The 16,197-nt window shown below is 38.6% G+C and overlaps 1 protein-coding gene across 1 annotated transcript in view; it reads right to left on the bottom strand.

Annotated features, from left to right (window-relative positions):
* The window catches only part of GLIS3 (GLIS family zinc finger 3), a 601,540-nt gene extending 589,576 nt beyond the window's left edge, over positions 1 to 11,964 (bottom strand). The window contains exon 1 of the mRNA XM_056805458.1: positions 11,182 to 11,964. The gene's annotated coding sequence lies outside the window, so the exon portion shown is untranslated. The remainder of the gene's footprint in view (positions 1 to 11,181) is intronic.
* Between the last annotated feature and the right edge of the window lie 4,233 nt (positions 11,965 to 16,197).

Below are 16,197 nucleotides of genomic sequence, written 5' to 3'. Positions count from 1 at the left end.
CCTGATTTTTTTTTTTAGCACCTGATGTTACAGACAAAAAACACAAGAGGTATAGAGGGGAAGCCCTTTTTGCCTCACTCTATATAAAATTATCTAAATATCCTCAAATTTCCTGTGCATATGAATCCTCTTGCTAATTTCCCCTCATTATCCCTGTCAATAGGCTCTATCCAATGAGATAAGAAATCATCCATTTTCTCAAAGATTGACCAAGACCACCATATCCATTTTGGACTCAGTATCAGAGTACATACTCTCAACTATAGCACCAAAAATTGATCAGAAGATATTCCATTGTAGGAAGATGTCACAAAGAAAAACAGTAGCTTTAAAAACTTTTCTCTTACCTCGATTCCCCAAAGACTTCAGTATTCAGTAATGCATAATATGAATTAATAATCATGCAAGATACCAAGCTTAGAGTGAAAAAGAGGCTAATACATTTAGCTGTCTTAAAATTGAAGTCTTTCACAGAGTGCTTTTAATATGAGCTACCCATTAGAGTTTGAAAAAGGGAATTTGAAATGGAAAAATGGACACATTCCCAATGATGTCACTGCTGCCTTCATTACCTGAATGGCAAAGAGTGAACAACTCTGCATGTCAATAGCTTGTTTAAGACACAGTCTTCTTTGGAAAAGAACTGTAAAAATAATTTGTCTTTATAAAAATATTCAAAATGACCTCCTATAATTTCCTTTTAAGGGGATTTTTTTGGTGGTGATGGTTGTGGGGTTCTTTGCTTGAATTTTTTTTTACTCAACTATTCTTACCCCAGGAGGTACACAGGTAATAAAATACAGCCAATGAAATGAAAAGGACATTTTTGTCCACTTGTCTCATTTAAATCATTGCATCAACTCACATGAATGGCAGCTGGCAAGACTACAGATTGTAGCAACTTTAAAAAAGGAGTAAAAGTGGATCTACTTCAGGAAAATTTTTTTTAAAAATTCAAACCACTTATCAAGTTCTTAAACATAAATATGCTAAAGTGTTGCTCTCATAGCTTAAACTTTCCAGTTTGGTGTTAAGTGCAAATGAATATTTATATCCTGATGTGTAAGAATTGCTTTAAAGTGAGCAATTTGCCCATTTCTCAAATGACTTCTCCAAACCTGGAGCCTGTGAGCAAGAAAGAGTGTTTTTGTTTGCTGACATGCCTGCAGAGGTATGAAACTCCATAACAATGAGTATATCCCTAACCAACATGACATATTTATTCAAAAAAATTTCTAGGTGACTCATCTACTCTCAGTCAAGTCACAGACAGAGTTGGAATCTATTGGTCATGCTGAGAAGGGTTGGGAAAACATTAATCCATTCCTTCACACGTAGGAATAACAAGAATTCCTGCATATCTGTGGCCTCTGGTTGTGGTGTGCAGTATTTAACATGCCTAAAATAACAGAGAAATGCCACTTTTACACCTCAGGAATAATGATATATTCAAAAAATTCATAAAGTTCTTTAATGAGCATGGCTTAGTCTTATTCTACATATACTCTGATTCTACCTGCCCATGGACAATACTGCAATATGAATTGGACCTAGTGACTGGACCTGTGGTCAGGAAGTCCTAAGTTCAAACCTAACCTCAGACTTTTATTAGCTGTGTGACTCCGGCTAGGCAAATCACTTAACCTCTGTCTGCCTCAGTTTCTTCAATGGTAAACTGGAAATAATAATAATACCTTCCAAGGTGGCTATAAGAATAAAGCGAAATATTTTTAAAGTACAAACCTCAAAGTGCTATATAAATGTTAGCTATTATTATCATTACCACTATGAATTCCTGAAGACTAACCAAGAAGAATGACATCATACAGTTCTTCTTTTACAAATCAATCAAACTAAAATGTCTCCATGACAGACATTATGCATACAAATCATCTAGTTTGGCTCCCAAAGAGAAACATAAAAATCTCTGGACCTCACCTTCCTCATCTGTAAAAAGAAGTATGGGAATAAATGAGTTTTAAGGTTCTTTCCATCACTAAATTCCTATGATCTTTTGTCCCTCCTTCCCCACTCCTCCACACATATTGCACTTTTATTACAATGTATATTGCTATATGGTATTTCCAAGGGCTGTTTTTATAAAATATTAAAATGGATTAAGTATTTGTGAATCTGTTTTATTACTTAATGAATATCTCCAATTACACATACTTTTCAAATCTATTCTTTTTCCTCAAAATGGAAATTTTCACAGAAATAACACTACTTAGAACTCTTGATTATTCTATTATAGTTTGATCTTGCTGTACAAATGAAGACCATCCACCTAAAAAACTACCAGAAGAATCCAACATAGGTCATTTAAATCAAGCAGATTTGCACTCAACTGTGCATGGAGCAGCTAGAAGGCTCACTGAATAGAATGCCAGACTAGAAGTCAGGAAAACTCATAATTCAAAGTTCAAATCTGGCCTTAGACATTTGCTAGCTGTGTGACTGTAAGCAAGTCATTTAACCCTGTTTGCCACAATTTCCCCATCGGTAAATGAGCTGGAGAAGGAAATGGCAAACCATATCTCCAGTATCTTTACCAGGAAAGCTCCAAATGGGGTCAGAAAGAGTCAGTCACAATTGAAAACAAATAAATAACAGCTCTTTCTTAGGTTGGTAAATGATCTCCAAGATCAGTTGAGTAACCACCAAAGTCTCTTCATCAGACTGTTGGGGGACCTGGGTTTTCAAAGACCATACACAGTATGAGTATACAAGTTATGTCACTACCAAATCAAAGATATCATGTTTGTGTAAAGTACTTAGCACAGTGCCTGGCACATAGTAAGTGATAGACAAATGCTAATTCCATTCCTCTTTCCTCTTCTCAACAACCTGGAAAGGGTTCAGTAATGGACCCAAAGATGGTCAATTTGTTTGTTTCTGTTAAACATATAAATCAGTTTCCAAAGGTCCACTGTCTACATGAGCTAGTTTACAGGGTGTTAAATTCTTGAGTCATAATATCTCTTTAAGCCTACTTTCTAAATCACCAAGCATTGTGATCTGCATAAGTGAAATTAGTTTAACTCACACACAAAAAGGCAAATCTTTGAAATATTAATGCAAGAACCAATAGAGATAATGGTCATGGGGAAGAGATAGAGCTTATTCAGAACTCATTCATTCATTCAATTATTAATTAAAGAGTACATTGAATTCAATTCATGCAATCAATTATTTATTCATTAATTTGTGAACTTATATAGAGAATATTGATAGAAAAAGTAGAATGTGAGTTTAACCTTGAAAGCTAATTATAATTACTCTTTATAAGACCAATACCTAAAATAGCGCTTTCACATATTCTACACATGCTTTGCATTGACTAAATACTTTTTTATTATTATATTTGTACTTTTCACACTACTTTCTCAGTTCTTAAATCTATTCCATTTTTATGTGTTTCATCTCATATAATCACAAAATATGACAAATGGAAGGAACTTCCGAGGCCATTAAAATTAACCTTTACCCAAACAAGATTCCATCCAAAACATTCCAACAAATGGTCCTTTAACCTTTGCTTGAGGACCTTTATTTAGAGGAGCTCACTACCTCCTTAGGCAGCTCATTCCAGTTTGGAATGGACCTTTTTTGGTCAGAAACTCCTTCAAGGTTAGGAATTTTTTCCTTACATTAGTTCAAGTCAATTAACATTTATTAAGCACCTACTCTGTGCCAGGCACTGTTTTAGGTTCTGGGGATACAGAGACAAAGATAAAAACAAGAGTTCTGAGCTGAGCATTTGGAGTTAAAGGTTCACAGAGTTGGAGGTATGAGAAGGGAGAACATTTCAGTCACAGAGAATTGTGTAAAGGCAAAGTTGCAAGAGACAGAAATTTTGTGTAACAAACATCAAGAAGACTTATTTGGCTGAAAATGAAGGGAAGTAATATGTCATCAGTCTGAAAAGTTAGGCTGGAGATAAATTATAAATGTTTTTAAATGCCGAAGAGAGGTATTTGTATTTTATCCTAGAGGCAATAAGGAGCCTCTGAAGATTCTTGAACAGCTGAGTAGCAGAATCAAATCTGTGCTTCAGAAATATCAATTTGACAGTTGGTGGGTTTACTTCACTATTACTTCAGCCTCTTCCTCCTAGTTCAATCTTTTACAGTTAAATAGAATAAATGCTATTTTGCTTTCCTGTCACAATCCTTCAAATAAGTTTCAAAAAGTGAGTAATCTTTTATCTCTTTCTAACCTGCTTCATCTTACCTTCCCATGGCATGATCTCAAGTTCTTTCATCATTCTGCTTGCCCTCCTTTAGATGCTCTATAGCTTATTGATGTCTGTTTTAAAATGAGGTCTTCAGAAAAGGAAACTATATTCCATATATGATCTGATCAGGGCAAAGAGGAATGGAACTAGCCCTGCCCTGCTACTAAACACTTTTCCTCTTTGATTTGAGCTTAAGTTTATATTCACTTTTTTGCCTGTCACACAATATTGGCTCATTTTGAGTTTGTGTCCAGCCCCCTGGTCTTTTTCAAACAAACTTCGATTTAGCCAGCCTTCCCTGATCTTGCATTTATTGATTTTTTAAACTAATCATAAATTTTTCAGTTTTCCATAATGAAGTTCATCTTGTTAGATTTGGCTCAAAAGTGTAGTCTGTCTTACTTCTACAATTTGATTCTCTCGCCCAACCACTCAACATGTGAACTATCTTGCCTAGCTTTGTATCATCTTCAACTTTATAAGTATAACTGTTAATGTCTCTGTCTCTGTACACATCACATATACAAATGTTTCAAATGAAGCACAGGATGGCATATGATTGTGATGGAATACTATTGTGCTATAAGAAGTGGTGAGCAGGATGGTTTCAGATAAACCTGGGAAGACTTCCATAAACATATGCAAAATGAAGTGAGCAGAACTGGGAGAACATTGACTACAATAATAGCAAGATTGTAATTCTGATCAACTGTGAAAGACTTAGCGTTATCTATAGAAAGAAGTGACAAAGTATGAATGCAGACTCTAGTATACCATTCTTCACTTTATTTCCTCCATGAATTTTTCTCTAGTGTAAGCAAATAGTGTAAGCATGTTTTGTTTCGCAACATGAAGAACATGGAAATATATATTGTATGATAACATATGTGTAACCTATATCATATTCCTTGCCTTTGGAGGAGGAGAAAGAAGGTATGAAAAGGAGGGAAAGAAAGTAGATTGCAAAATGTCGGAAAACAGTTTCTAAAAATTGTATTGACCTGTAATATGAGAACCTAAATAAAAAAAATTTAAATAGTGAAAAAAAAAACACTTAGCTACTCTTGATCAAGGTAATGGACTAAAACAATTCCAATGAACCTATCCTAAAAACTACTGTTCACCTCCAGAGATAGAACTGTTGATCTCCGAGTGCAGATTGAAGCATCCTTTTTTGACTGTATTTTTCTTGTGTGTGTGTGTATGTGTGTGTGTGCTTTATTTTGCAATATGGCTAAAATGGACATATGTTTTACATGAGTTCACATATATAATTGATATATTGATTTTTATAATTCAAGTAATTCAATGGTACAAATGCTTACAAAATGCATGCTATGCACAAAGCATCATATGAGGTATTGAAGATTTAAAGACAAAATAGAAACCCTCTGATACAATAGGAAGAACTGTAGTTCTGTCCAAGGTTATATAGGTATCACAAAGTGGAAAGAAGCTTAGATTTAGAGTCAGAGAACATGGACTCAAATCTTTCCTTTGATGATTATAACCTATTGACCTTGGGCAAGTAACGTAACACCCCAGGGAAGTATCACTTTCCTTAACTTTAACATCAAGGTGTTGGACTATAAGGCCTTTAAGATTCTTTCCTTTTCTTTGATATTAATACAGATAAATATAATAGAGGCTACAAAATAAAGAGTTCAAAAAGGAGATCAAAGTGCTACAGATACTTGTTATTTTTGCACCAAAGCCTTATTTTGAGGCTGCAACAAAGCATGGACATGATCCTAGACCTGTAAAGGTTAAGCCAATAAATGAGAAATTCTGGTAGTTTCTACCAAGATAGAATTGTACTGCCAGTACTCTGAGGAAAAAGATAAGCCTAGTTTGGGAAATTGGATGTAAGCAGAGGAAGGAGCTGGAGAGAATTGTCCCAGTGACTAAGAGTAGTGACCAAGAATCAGTCTAGCTCAGTTCAGAGGAGCCCACCAGGAGGCTGGCCATCAGGTCATGTATGGGGGTCATGATGACCCAAAAAATGAAGGGTTGTGATCTAAATTGATGGAAGGAATAGAAACCAGACTGACAGGATGTGAAGGAAAAACTCCAAAAAGAGAGCAAAGAAAGAAAATAAAAGGTTTCCTTAATTCAGTTGATAGGGTTTAGAACTACAAAAGAAGTGAGATAATAGTCAAATCCCACATTTTACTGGTGAGAAATCTGAGACCTAGTAGAGAGACATTGACAGTAAATAGTAAATTAATTCAAACCTGGCACCTCTAACTCCAAAAGTGTTCTTTCCAATATACCATACTATCAACAACAGTAAAACAAAGAAAAAAGGATCAATATACCTGAACTCTAATCTGAGGCTGGTGAAGGAACATCAGTGATAGAAAACAGCTGGATATTTGTCCATGTGATCTGTCTCCTGCCCTTCCATCCCCTTTTGGTCTAGAGGGAATCCATCCTGCCAGTGGCCTTATGGATTCCACCAATCCAAAAATTGTTTTTTCCTATTTCTCATAATCAATTTATCTCTTTCCAACAAATATACCCCAGGAACTTGATGTATTCCAAATCTGAAAATCATCTATATCCTTTGTATATAGTCTCCTAAAATTCTACCAGAACAGATGTAGGGAGAGTATGTTTCCCCTAAATAGCCAGAAGCAAGTCAAGGAGGGAAAATAATTAATTTAACAATAGTTTGATTTTTCTATTTTCATCTCATAATTTCTGTTTCTGCCAAGTCAGACTGAGATAAGAAACTAACATTACAAATCAAGAACATGTTTAGAATGGCCACAATGCAATTCAAGAATTAATTAAGAATTAATCTAAGTACCTACAGTATATAAGGAACTATGGTAGATGTTAGGAATTCAAAGAAAAAACCAAATATTCCTTGTTCTCCAGGACTCTTGGGGGAATAGAAATGATAGAGACTATAAAGTAACCCTAAATGTCTCCCTCGTTTCCAAGAGGAACTTTCTACTTTGGTAGTATAAGTCTAGAGCTTCATCATGAATCTATAAGATCACATGAAAATCAGTGCTCTTGAAAAGTGATTTTTAAAACTATTGTGAAATATTCTCAAGGCTACCAATAATATCAATAATTATCATTTTAATAGTGCTGTAAGATTTACAAAACATTTTTCAAAGATTATTTTGTGAAATATTACCAATTTATAGTATTTATTTGATTTATTTACTAAGATATTATTTCTTTATTTACAAATAGCATCTAATATCAAACCTTCATTTACACTTTTTCTATAGAGACCTATCATTTCCTCATTGATTTCAGTATTCTTTAGTGCACTTTTGTCCTTCTCCCAAGGGTCTACAAACTTTCCATGAATGACCCTCAATGACAATTAATAGCCACACATAGCCTTCTCATACAAAGTTCAGAATTTACTGTGTGGCAGGATAGAATTCCCCTCCCCCCCCCCCCCCCCCCCCGAAAAAGGCAAAGCCTGTCCTCAAGGGGTTTCGGTTTCGGTGCTAGTGGGCCAGAGACATCAGATAAAAGGCAACTTCAAAGGGCCAGGAAGAGGACATGTAATAGAGAAAGAAGTCCATAGAGTCAGAACCTAGACAAGTCAGGAAAAGAAAAAATGAGAGGAAAGAGCAGGAAGATTTAACTAAAGATGTATCTTTGACCCAAACTATCAGTATTCTGAGGAAAAGGGCAAGTGTATTTGGAGAGGCTTAGGGGGTGGGAGAGGAAGGAATCAAAGGAGAGATTCCCATGACTCCTGGAGTAAAAATCATTACTAATGTAGGGTTGTGGAGGAGCCAGAAATAAGACCAGAAATTCCTAAAAATGGTTGAGAAGTGAGACTTTTGTAGGATGGAGGTGGAAAAACCTGTTCTTCAGTTTTGAGGGTGATAGAAAGAAGGAAAGTGGTGTTTCGTGAGGGCAGAGATGGGTGGGCAGGTCCTAGGTCAGTCACAGGACGGTTGACAAAGAGATGAAAGCAACTTTAGAAGTTATCAAGTCCAGCCCCCTCATTTAACACATAAACTGAAGTACAGAGAAAGGTCAAACATACAGTAAATCTAAGAGGAAATTGGAAACTAGTCTTTTCTCTCTATTGCACATCTCTCATCTTCATATCTACTAAAGAGTCTCTCTAAGATAGTGCTTTGTATAGGGGAAGGGGTTTAATACATTTCTATCAAGTGAATAAAATTGTTGACTAAGAACTTCTGCACCCTCTAGACACCCACCCTCTTATAATTAAACAAGTCACATAACCTCCTTAGCCCCTTTTCTTGCCTGTAAAAAAATGGGGGTTAGGATAAGGGATAAGAACATCAGTAGAGTTTAAGGAGAAAAGAGGTCAGCCAAGTTCAAATTCTAAGTTGGCCATTTACCAAGTACCCCTGGGGAAATTATCTTAACTCCCTAGGCCTCAGTTTCCCCATCCATGAGACAAGAAGAATGGACTAGATTATGCAAAAATACTCTTTCTGTTCTCAAGAACTAAAATTATCTAATTTTTCCAGCCCCACAAACTAGAAGTAATTTCACCGCTGGAGGGAGCCCAAGAACTTCCCTCCTCTAACAGGCACCCAGGCCCCTCTCCCAACCTGAAAAGAGAAGAGAATCTCTCTTCGACCTTGGAAGAAACAAAAACAAACAAACAAACAAACAAACAAAAAATCAGAGCTTCAAAGAAAAAGGAAGGGTCTATGATAAAAGGAAAAGGAGAAGATGGGAAGATTGAAGAATGCCAAAGCAAACCCTCAACCAGCAAAGCAGGAATGGTCAGAGAAACTGTCCTGCAACTCCAGGATTGGAGCCTGCCGGAAAAGACGATGGATGGGGAACAAACAGGGTGCCCAAAAGGAGAAGGGGAGATGAGCAAAGTCAGTGCCCCCTTAGCATGGGGCAGAAAAGAGAGGATCCCAGTGGAGGATGCCAGGTCTCCCGGGATTGAATCCAACCTGTTCTCTCAATTCTTGCCTATCCCAGGAACTTGAAAGGAGGAAAGAGCTGAAGAGGAGAAAGGAGAATGGGCCTTTAAGACAATTTGCCTCTTATTCCCTCATTTCCAGACAGACCAAGGGTAGCCCCGAAACTCAGTATGCTTGGGGCTGGGCAAATGTACCCTCTCCACATGTGCTCCTCTTCACCTTGGCTACCTGGGGAAGCTCAGGCTGGGGTGCGGGTAAGGGAGTTAAAGTGCAATGCAAGCCTGAGAAGAAGGTGGATAAGATTGGGGGGAGGAGGGATCACGATTCCCTTCCTAGTTCTTTGTCACAACAACCAAACTAATCCATCCTATCAGAAAGAACAACAAAGCAAAACAAAAAGCGCCCAGGCTTCCTGTTGTGCAACTCCGTCCTGAATAAGCCCTTTGCCGGGAGAGCTCCGGGTTCACTCTTTAATAAAGTCACATTCATGAATGGCTACCCGGACCAGACCAACAAATAAAGTACGGGCCCGTTCTCCTCCCCCTTTCCAAATGCCTCACGCCACATCACCCCCAGACTGGGGCAAACTGAACAGCGACCCCTGTCCTGAGGCACAGTTAAGGAGGGGGGTAGGGGGAGAGATTTCATTAATTTCGTGGCTACAAGCAGTCCACTTTTGCTTCCATACAGGCAACTACACTACCACCACCCCAATCCCCCAGCGCCCTGAAGATAATAAAACCGGAAATGAACTTTCCCAAAGTTTCTCCCTCCAGGTACCTAATTTAATCATCTTCGTGATGACAAATAGTTCAAAACCAAGGAGATGCGCGTCCCCAAAGTTTCCAGACAGAACTGTTGTTTCTTCATTCCCTAACCGATTTGTCAGCTAAAGTGAGTAATTTGAAAGTCTACATCACCGCAGTGCTGGGGGATGGGGGTGGGGAAGAACAGGATCCTGAGTGTGCATGTTCGTATGTGTGCGTGTGTGTGTGTGCTTGCGTACGCAACAACTCGAACTGCAGACTCATGCTTTCCGGAGAGCAGCTTGGACAGACTTCCTTCAAAAACACACAAGGGTAATTTATAGAGACTGGAGCGGTACAAAGTCCTTTTAGAGTGAGAATGAGACATTTTCAAAACAGTCCTGACATTTTGCTATGCACGATCAAAACGTAAACGTTCGGTGACACATGCAACCGGGTGTTTGCCTCTGACTATGTCTGTGTGCTGGCAACACGCAAGGATACTGGATACAGGTGTGTGTGTAGACAGCTACACAGGGCAGCCCTTTAGATGGGAGTATATTCGCTCTGAAATACACTTAGAAGACCAACACTGTTTTCGTGTATATCAATAAACACGTGGGTTTCTTTTTTAAAAAGCACCCCAATGGATCTATTTGCTACTACAATGTGTATATATAAAATACTACATATCTGCTACTATTATACACGTATACAGTGGAACTAGGAGACAATATAAATGATTAAAGATTATTGATAGGCAGATAGATGATAGATAGATAGATAGATAGATAGATAGATAGACAGACAACGTCTGAAGAATTTATGGCACCCAATCAATTCCCCAAACTTTCCCTTCTACACAAACTTTTGGGATGGCATACACTATGTCTTAGCGTCCCTTAACTTGAATTGATCTCTTAAGTAACAGACCTACTGGTCCTTTGGGCAAAAACGAATCCTCCCCTTTACGGAGTATGCTTTAAAGCCTCTGCTTTCTTTCCAGTTCCTTACCGCAATCCAGGAGGACTCTGTCCCGCCCTGACCCTAACCCTTTGGGTTCTCTTACACAACTGACAAGAAAAGTGTATTCACCCCCACCCCAGCATTAAAAAGAATACTAATTTTTAAAAGCCGAGCTCATCGAGAAATAGGGGCGAGGGACCCAACACTTAAAACAGCGCGTAGGCACAGGGTTCCCGGGAGAAACTATTTCTAATACAGGTCCAGAGAAGCTTTAAGATTCCCCCTCCCCCCAACTCACTTTCTTGCTGCTAGCGAAGTTCCTATGGCATCCACTTACCAGGTAACCAGGATTTCCACAACAAAGCTCAACGTGCATTTTTCCTTTCCCCAGGCTGCCTCTCTCTTGCCTCTCCACCAGCGAGAATGACAGCCCTGCTCGCAAGGGGCTGAGTCTAAGACAGCAACTTTGGTTCCCAGCACTTCAGCACGCTTGAAGGGTTTGGCCTTTGGAAATGCAAACTTCCATCCAAGTTGAGGAATGGGGCAGCAAAACCCAGCCGAGGTGCTTGGTGCTGGGGGGCGTGTTGGCTTCGCAGCATGTGCACGTGTAAGAGACAGAGGTGCCCCCAGGGCATCAGCTCATTCTCTCCCCCACTCACCCCCCCAAAAAAAACCCTAAATTTAAAAATATACACTAAAGTTGAGTTTCCAAGTTTCCATTTCTCTGTGACTGGCCTGCTCTGTTCATCCCTGTCCACCGAGGGAAAGTTAGCTAGGGTCTGGTTGGTGATGAGGCTGTAGGCTGGCGGGTGATGCCCAATGGTTGCGGGGGGTGGGGGGAAGGGGTTGGTTTGTAGCAGGGGGAAGGGGTGCGAGGTTCCTTGGCTAGGAGGGATGGGGAGGAGTTGGGGAATGGGGCGGGGGGGGGGGGAGCTTGCAGCAGCGACAGCGGAGCTTTCTACTGCGTGTCGGTTCTTTCAAGGCTACAAGGACTTGGGGATCACTAGGACCGAGAAGAGGGAGGGAGAAAGTGAGTGAGAGAGAGAGAGAGAGAGAGAGAGAGAGAGAGAGAGAGAGAGAGTTAGTTGTGAAGGCCAGCAGCCAGCAGCTTCCTGAGTGCGAGAGCCAGAGGGGGGAGGGGGAGGAGGAGGGAGGGAGGGAGGGAGCAAGAGAGGAATGAAAAGGGGGAGGGAGGTGGGAGGGGGGCAAAGGGGCGGGTAGTGCCTGGTCACCCGGTTGGCTAATTCAAAGGCTGAGCTTGTGTCTCCCTCTCTCCGTTCACACACTCATATGCACAGAGGGAGACGGAAAACTAGTCAGAAGAGACACTACTTGGTTACTGAGACTGGTTTTTTTGTTTTGTTTTCTTATTTGTTTTACTTTTTTTTTTTTTGAGGTGGAGAAATTTCAGTGGCCTGAAGGAAATGTCAAATCAGGCATCATACACAGAGAACTCTCCATCTGGGGATTTGAAGAGCTGAGTTCAATTCCTGCTCCACTAACGACCTGGATGACCTTGGGTGACAATAACATACATTTATTTAGAGTTTTATTGGTTCCACAGTGCTTTCTTCTCCATTGAAGTAGATACTTGGGAAGTAAGCAGCTGTGGTGCCTTGAAAAGACTGGGAATTAGGAAACCTTAGTTCTAGTTCCAGACTTGCCAAAAAATAGCTGTATGACTTGATTTACAAGACAGTTCACCGGACTGGGCCTCAGTGTTCCCACCTGGAAATAAGAGAGTTTCTGCTTGACATCAGAACGTAGAGCTAGAACCAATGAGTTGAAGTTGCAGGGAGTCACTAATTGGCTCCATGTGCAGAAAAGTATCCTAACAATTAGGGTTGTCCAAAAAGTAAAATGGACTGCCTTAGGTGGTTTCTCATTGGAGGTCTTTAAGCAGAAGCTAAATGACCACTTATTGAGAAGATTTTAAATGAGTTTAGGGTTGGACTTGATTCTGGGATCCTTCTGTACTTTATAATTATTTGACTCTATTATCTCTAAAATTCCTTCCAGTTTTGATCCACTTATCCTTAGAAGAAACTACAACAAACAAAAATATTTAAATAATATTAAATATTACTGGCCAAAAGTAAAAAAAGATGGAAACTATTTCAATGACCTGTGATTTTCTAGAAATGAGAACACCCCCCACCAAATGGATCACTAGCATATCTATAATTTAGTCTTAGAGAATTTACCTGAAGCTCAGATAATTTAAGTAATAACTAGTGTGGTCACAAGTTAGTTTCAGAAGGAAGATGTGAACCCAGTTCTTACTAACTCTAAGTCCAACACTATCCATTGTGTGCGATCTAAAGAAATAAATGTGTTTGCTTGTGTAGGAGTAAATAATATGGAATATATCATAGTGCTTCACAAATAATAATTCACATAGCCCTCAGCCATCATGAGTTTACAAAGCATTTTCATAAATGGATAAATGTAGTTCAGATGCTGCTACAATCATGGTCTTAGAGAGGGAAGGTAGCTGAGAGGATATTTAGAGCCATTTGCTCATCACATAGATGAAGAAAAGAAGGGCCAGAGAATTAAATCATAAAGTCAAACTCTGAATCCAGTTTCTTTGACTCCCTTTTGTTTTTTGCACCATGACTTGTATCTTCAGACAAGAGGGATGACATAGATAAAAAATCTTGCCAGTTTTCAACTATACTGTATGTACATGTATATTCATATGTTTTGGTCACATATCTGTATACTCTGCATTGTCATCACATTTGGTAAGTAGGGGAGGGGGACTAAAATGGGTTCTAATTCTGTCTCTACTGCTAGGAGTGTCTATGTAGCACAATGGATAGAAGGATAAGCCTGGAATAAGGAAAACTGAAATTCATCCTCAGATATTCATTAACTATATGGCCCTGGTAAGGTCACTTAACCTATGTTTGCTTCAAGTTTCCTCATCTGTAAAATTAGGATAATAATGTCACCTACTTCCCATGGTTCTTAAGTGGATCAAATGAGATAATATTTCTAAAGCACTTTGTAAAACTCAAGGGACTATATAAATGTGAGCTATTATTATTTCTAAATGTCTTTATGACATATACCACTACTACAAGAAGCTAGTCTCTCCTCTCTGAGCTTCAGTTTGCCATCTATAAAAAGAAGAGTTTGAATTAGGTGATTTCAAAGGTTTCTTGCAGCTATTTGACTCTGAAACCTCAGACAAAATGCTTACAGAGTAATGAAAATGATCAGATATAAACTTTGACTATTTGTACTTCATTTAACTGTAATTCATATGAATGAACATGTCAAAAGTCCCCTCTAAGAGCACAAATATAAACATTTCTCCATATGGAAATAATATATATATATATATGTATTTGATGTAATTTAACAATATATTAATTGGAGAGTGGAGCAAAGATGACATTGTATAAGCAACAACTCAGCTGAACTTTCCCAACATTAACCTCCAAACAACTTTGAAATAATGAAATAATGCCATATATCAATTTCTGGAGTGCCAGAGTTTACAGAAGGTTAAGATGAAACAATTTTCAAGCCCAGGAAAACTTGGACTTTCACGGGAGAGGTATGTGACATAGGGTAGTGGTTGGCTTGGTGCAAAATGCATGCCATGGCAACACCAGCAGCAGGTCATGGAGGCAGTTGCAACAGTGGCAACAGAAGCAGTTTCAAGCTTAAGACCACTGGGCAGATATATATTACAGAGGACCCTTTGCTGGCACTGGGTTCATGACCCTAATGCCTTGCTGACAAGTATTTTCAGGTCTCAATTCCAAGACAGAAAGAAGACTAGAAATTGTGGCTGCAGGAGAGCAGAAAACCTGGTCAGAGTTCCAGGATCAAGAAGAACACTAGCACTTATGGCTGCAGGGGAATAAGGTTCCTTCCTGAGTAAAAATCCTGAGCACAGGCTAAGAGAGCAATGACCAAATCTGTCCTCTGAACATAGCACCTTGGAATCACTGAAAACATTAACCACCAGAAATATCTGTGAAAACAACAGAAAGAAAAACCTGAAGCTTTGGACAGTGTCCTCTCCACCCCAGAAGCAGAGCCTAATTTTAACAAAGTTTAAAGCTAAGAAATAAGCTGGGGAAATGAGCAAACAAACAATCATAAAAATCTATTAGTTGATAGCAAACATCAAAGCACAAACTCAAAGGGTAGCTAGATGGCTCAGTCGATAGTATTCCAGGATTAGGGATGATAGGTCATGGTTTTGAATCCGGCCTCAGACATTTCCTAGCTGTGTGACCCTGGCAAAGTCACTTAACCCCAATTGCCTAGCCTTTAATACTCTTCTGCCTTGGAACCAATATGCAATATCAAATCCAAGACAGAAGGAAAGGGTTTAGAAAAAAATAAAAAACACATAAACTCAGAGACAATAATGTCAAAACAGCTATAAGCAAAGGCTCAAAGGTAAAAAAAAAGTAAAAGGGAGCAGGGGAGAGAATGAGAATGAGAATTTCTTAAAAAGCAAAAATAGCCAAATGGAAAAGAAGGTAGAAAAGTTCATTGAAGAAAATAGTTTATTTAAAAATTAGAATTAGGCAAGTGGAAAACATTGATTCCACAAATCATCAAAAAACAAATAAACAGAGATAGCTATATAGTTCAGTGGATTAAGAGTCAGGTCTAGAGACAGGAGATTGTAGGTTCAAATCTGGCCTCAGACACTTCTAGCTGTGTGATCCTGGGCAAATCACTTAACCCCATTTGCCTAGCCCTAACTGCTCCTCTGCCTTGGAACCAATACATGGAATTGATTCTGAGGTGGAAGGTAAGGGTTTAAAAAAGAAACAAAGAAACAAAAAGGAGAAAAAAATATAAGAAAATGTGAAATATCTCATCAGAACAATAACTGACCTAGAAAATAAATTGAGGAGGGATAATTTAAGAATTACTGGACTACCTGAAAGCCAATCAAAAATTTTAAATAAAAAAAAAAGAGTCTTCTCATCATATTTCAAGAAATTATCAAGGAAAACTGGTCTAGAAGACTTTCAGACATTCTGATGTAAAGACCAGAGCTGAATAGAAAATTTGACTTTCAAATATAAGTCTCAAGAGAAGCATAAAAATGTAACTATGCATAAAAAAAATTAAAGGAGACTTAATAAGGTTAAACTGTTTGCATTCCTATATGACAAGATGGTACCTGTAACTCCTAAGAACTTTATCATTATCCAGGCAGTTAGGAGTATAGATAGAGGGGATGAGTTTGAATTGTCTATGATAGGATGATCTAAAAAAAAAATTAGTGGTGAAAAGAAGAAGAGGGAAAATGAGGAAGATTATCTCCAAAAACAGGCACCCCAGCAAGAGCTTAACCAGTAAAGGGAAAATG

The sequence above is a fragment of the Monodelphis domestica genome, chromosome 7 (genome assembly GCF_027887165.1).
Source record: "Monodelphis domestica isolate mMonDom1 chromosome 7, mMonDom1.pri, whole genome shotgun sequence".
Classification (NCBI taxonomy): Eukaryota; Metazoa; Chordata; class Mammalia; order Didelphimorphia; family Didelphidae; genus Monodelphis; species Monodelphis domestica.
The sequence above is the reverse complement of the archived record's forward strand: the minus strand, read 5'-3'. Positions and strand labels throughout refer to the sequence as shown.